We start from the raw sequence: 5,362 nt of genomic DNA, 5'->3' as shown, positions 1-5,362 counted from the left end.
GTACCAGTTTCTAATATAGTTATCACTGAAATGATATTAATTTACAGGTAGTGTTAAAATAACAAACAAAAATTAAAAAGTAAAATGTGAACTCACCTTTTCAACTTTCTTCAAAAATATATGAAGCTCTGCTTATTAATCAAAATGAATAGATTTTTATCTATAGATAAGAATCTCTATAAACTTCTTCTTCATGACTTCTTTCAATGATTTTATGTATAACTTTTTTTGAAATTTAGACTCAATTGACAAAAATCTAGTGAAACAGAAAATGATGACAAACAAATAAGGTTTGGGAAATCAACTTCTGGTCTTTAAATTGTCCTATCACTAATTGAAATCAATTGTGACCTGTTTAGAGGGGAAAAAAACAACAAATCAGGAAAAGAAATAATTTAAGTGTATGAGAAATTTCTGAAGTTAAACGAAAAAGTCATCCAATTATTATAAACACAAACATATATGCTGCGTAACTTTGTAAAATTAACTGTTATGATTGTGAGCTACCCCACGAATTTAACATAATATGTCCACACACACACACAGATAGTAAATTGTTCTAATGATTTTGATAAATTTTATCAAAAGATCTCTGTAGAAAAGAATCTGCAGTTGAGGTGAATCAAAAAGCAAAATCCCATACAGGAGCTGTTTCAGAACAAAATCTCCAATATACCTCAATATTCAGATCAAAAGTAAACACAGTGAAGTGAACATGATTGGCAGATAGCAGAAAAAACCATAATAGATTTGGAGGTAGCGAAAAAGCATGGTACGAATAATGCGAGATTTCAACAATAAGTTGATAGCGAAACAGTAAATAAAAGACGTTTAAATTTTAATAAACTCCAGAGAAAAAGAATTAAGAGAAGTTATAAAACAGTAACTAAAGCGGAACTGTCATTATGAAATGGAATAGTACAGTCCGATAGGAAAAAATGCAGATCATAGTTTCGAGTGAAAAAAAAATTTTTCAATCCACACATGTATATGCACCCAATGTTTTCTTTTATTTCCTTTTACCCCAACAGAATAATTCGTGATAGACAGAAAAGGAGATATGGAAATTTTTCGATCTTGTCTATGCGTTTTGTAATAATTTGAAAAATAATTAGTTCACACACACTTACGAGTACAGCTGTTTATACTGCATGAAAAATAGCGACAAGAATAAAAAAATATTTTAATAAAAACATAAATAAATGTAATCAGGACCACAGAACTCAAGGAAACTTTGCAATTAAAAAAACGAACGTTCACCAACTAATAAGGTCAGGTAAAGTTTTTACAATATTCCGCCTACAAAAGATAATTTGAACAGGAAAAAAAAAGTAAAGAAAACAAATCTGGTACATTTCAATTCTTTGAACAAAACTGGACAAGTTTTTGATGAATTTTCATCATTAATCTTAATATTTCATCAATTTGTTGTGCACTTTTTGTGCAGTTCAAAAGAGAAGGAGACGTAAAATAGAATCAAATTTATCATTAATGTTACATTTTATTTTCAGTACCTATATTGCCTTGTTTTTTTCTTCAAATGAATTTAATTTTCAGCTTCTGGTATTCACCAATAATGACAATAGTAATAAGAATGAATAATCAAATGTAATCAAAATATCTAAAAGATGAAATCTTATTTGAAAATTACATAAAAGAAAGGAAACACAAAAAAAACTATGTAAAGGAATAATAATGCTTGTTTTGAAAGACTACACACATACAGGTAAAGCAAGGGTTCTATATATTAAAGTGCAAGTCATGGTTTGAAAATTACTTTTTAAATAGACCAAAGCTTTACAACAAAGCATTACAGCCACTGTTGGACAAAATATAACAATTATTAAGAACTAACTTTGGTTTTGGTTGTTGGTATTATAAAAAATTCATGTTCGTGAACTACTGCTATTTAGCCATTCTTGCGTGGCAAGCAAATACCACTAATATTAATTGCTGCTCATGCTACAGTTTTGCGAACAATACCGATCTACAGAGAAGAACAAATAAACGAGAACAAATGAGAACGTATTTCTTAATCCCACAATGTTTAATATTTCTGGAATCCGTCTTGGAATTTTTCCAATTATACTCAAAAAATATTTTTTATTGTAAAGTTTCAGATGCCTTTTTAAAAAGCCGTTCTACAAGAAAAGTTCGAATAATATTCGGTTCTTGTTCTTTTATATATAAAATTCCACATTAATAAATAAAGAAATACTTGCGATTACTTCAGCTCCTTAGAATAGTGCAGCTGAAAATTAAAAAATGTGTTTATAGAGCACACATATTCTTCCCAAGCTCGTTAATTTTATTATTCAATTACTTCTTACTTCCTTCTGATTTTTTTTTTTATAAAAACCATCGATTTCTAAAATGTAAAGTAAAATATTTAAATAATAATGACTAAAATTGTAGAAATTTTTAATAATATTCAATATTTACGAATTTAATCTCTTTTGTTTGCTCATAGTTTTAACAGCTCATTCTCGTTTACCGAAGTCTCTGGACAAAATTTCGTAAGTTCCATCTTTGTCCTCTTCTGTGAAGGTTTCTAATCTGATTATTTTTACACTTAGGATACGTCACACATAGAGGTGGCTTCTGAAGAAAATCATAATTAGAACTGGTCTGGCATTCACCTGGACTGCATAAATGGAGGTTTTATATGACAATTTAGTAAAGATACCCTGCAATAAACAAAATATTTAATATTCTTACATGACAAACAAGTAAATAGATCGATAATTAACATTAAAAAAAAATTTTTTAATTTATTCTTAAACAAATTCACATTCAAGTTTTTGTTTTTTATGTATATAGGAATGGAAAAGTACAGGATAATGCATTCTTAACGTAATAATATTATTGTGAGAAGCCTCAGTACTAAACAAAATCTTCATTTTATAAAAATATGGAATTTTTGACACATATATGGCATTCTATACAGAGTTCTAATTTTATAAAAAGAGAAAAAAAAATTCCAAAAAGATTTTATAATTATAAACTCCTGAATTTCCAATTTATAGTTAGTTTTCCTATATAAAATGTTTTAATTATATAACAAATAAATTACCAAATAAGTAAATAAATTTTAGAAACACGCTCTTTAAAGGTATAGATAAAAAAAATAATAAATAAAAGTGCGCCAATAAAAATACAATGTGCTCAATAGAATAATTACCTTTTATAGAATTTACATAGCTAGAGTAATTTTATAATAAAATTTTCTTTTAACATTTTCATAACATTCGAACATACGTGCATATGTACGTACGTATACGTACGAATGTCATAATGAGCCTTCATTGTTAACATAAATATTATGTGTAATTATTTCTAGGTATATACATGTATGTATATATGTATGAATTAAATGCTCTTAAAATGCGTAAATCGTGGGAAAATTTTTTTTATTTCAATTTAAATTTTTTTTTTTTTTTGTGCTTCCAACATTAAAATGTTGACTATTTGTAATTTTCTTCTGTCATTTTATTTGTCATATTTGTTGCGCATAACCAGACATAACATATATTGCAGGTAGTTAACATAGATGCGTTTACATACGCACATATTCTTGTTTTTAGTACCATAATAATTATAAACACACATTATCCACACACATACACACTAGTTCTTGTAATATCTTGGTTTTTTTAACTAATTTAAAATAGAAATTATATTAAAAAAAAAAAGAGAGGAAAAAATTATTTAATTTAGTATTCAATTTTAATTTCAGAATTAATTTTAAACATTAAAAACATGTTTTAGAAAAAAAAAAAATTTATAAATAATTTTTTTTTTATAAAATTACAACATATGAAATTGTTAAGAAGTTTTTCTTCAGTTGTTGTGTTTGTTTTCATTAAATACTATTTAGTGGGATTTGAAATAAAATTAATTATGTATGTACAATAATATAATAGAAAATGCCTTAAAAAATAATTAAAACTGGAAACTTATAGTTAGTCAATGAAATTATAGAGCTTATTGCCTGTATAAAAGCAAATGACATGCGAATCTCTGCAACAATAAAATGATAATTCTCTTTTATTAAAATTTAATGTCAAATTCACTGATAATAAACACCTGAAGAGAATGGACAAGGCAAAGAGCGTGGTCTGTCGTCTTTGGCTGGAAGAAGACGAATTGGTAGAATTCTTATTGTGTTAATGCAAAGCGATTGCTCACTTGTAACTGTGATGTTCGGGAACGGCTTTGCAGAATGGAAGTTTTTCTGCTTGAAGTTTCTAAAATACTGCGATTTTTCAAGAGTATTATATACTTATTACGAAAGTATATTATATACTTTCAATTAAACTATGAACATAAAATACCTAGTTAGTCACTTTCTTCACATCAGGTGTGGCCGATTTTTAACGTTACGAATGAAATAAAGAATTTGACATATTATACTCGTAGAAAAAAATTTTAATAATAAAAATTATTAAATAATGTCGGTAATAGAATTATTTAACTGCACAATTGCAAGTTAAAATTGAAAACTATTTTTAATACTTACATTTAATTTCCAGACCATAGTGTCAAAGTTGCTACGCATCTTGTATTTCTCGATTTCCCGATATCTTGTTCTCAGTCATTCTGCCTCTACTTAGCAATGGTAGTTAACTATCATGGTATTTTAGTTAGTGGTAACTAAAATAAATTTGTACAAAGAAGGAGCACAGTATTCAATTTCGTTTCCATTGCTCTCTTTTGTCGTCTTTAAATCTGTTTCGCTCTTTAGTTTTTACGTTAATTTGTTGCAGCTTCAACATTATTAGATGACATTCCGTTTTTTTTCAATACGTTTTTTTCTTTTTATTTTTTTTTTTTAATTTTTTCAATGAATATTATTAGTAGCATGGATTTTATAGTAATTAAAAACAATTATTTAATTTTATGTGCATAAAAATCACAAAATTAAAAAAAAAAAATTTTAAATAAAATAATGGTAAAAAAATTTAAAAAATAAAAAAAAAAAATAATATAAAAATTTTGTAATGAACACAAAATTAATATTTGCTATAAGCGTCTATTTTCAACAACTTGCTGCTTAATACTAATGAAAAACCTAATCTGCGTATGTGGTGAAGGTGAAATAATTCGTTAAAAAACGAAAAATTTGTAATAAAACCCTTACTGTTCTTTTGCAACCCTTTGGTATTTAAAAAAAATTTTTATACCATTTTTTTAACCCTTTCTCATTTTTTAACCCTTAAAAAATTTGCATGAACCAATCAAATTTTATAAATCACAAAAAAGGGGAAATTTTTTAAAATGAAAATAAGAAAAAAAAAAGGAATTGAAAACAGAAAATTACTGTCAAAAGTGACAGATGTAGTTTTCAAAATGTACGTACCGA

The 5,362-nt window shown here is 26.3% G+C and overlaps 1 long non-coding RNA gene across 1 annotated transcript; it reads right to left on the bottom strand.

Annotated features, from left to right (window-relative positions):
* Positions 1-1,506: 1,506 nt before the first annotated feature.
* Positions 1,507-5,007, bottom strand: LOC129615939 (uncharacterized). The gene is made up of 3 exons (XR_008697492.1): positions 4,520-5,007; positions 2,443-2,687; positions 1,507-2,368 (listed from the first exon to the last, which is right to left on the bottom strand). It is a non-coding gene; the product is annotated as an uncharacterized LOC129615939 (long non-coding RNA).
* Positions 5,008-5,362: the final 355 nt, after the last annotated feature.

This window comes from Condylostylus longicornis, unplaced genomic scaffold (genome assembly GCF_029603195.1).
Source record: "Condylostylus longicornis isolate FDR11 unplaced genomic scaffold, ASM2960319v2 ptg000153l, whole genome shotgun sequence".
Classification (NCBI taxonomy): Eukaryota; Metazoa; Arthropoda; class Insecta; order Diptera; family Dolichopodidae; genus Condylostylus; species Condylostylus longicornis.
The sequence above is the reverse complement of the archived record's forward strand: the minus strand, read 5'-3'. Positions and strand labels throughout refer to the sequence as shown.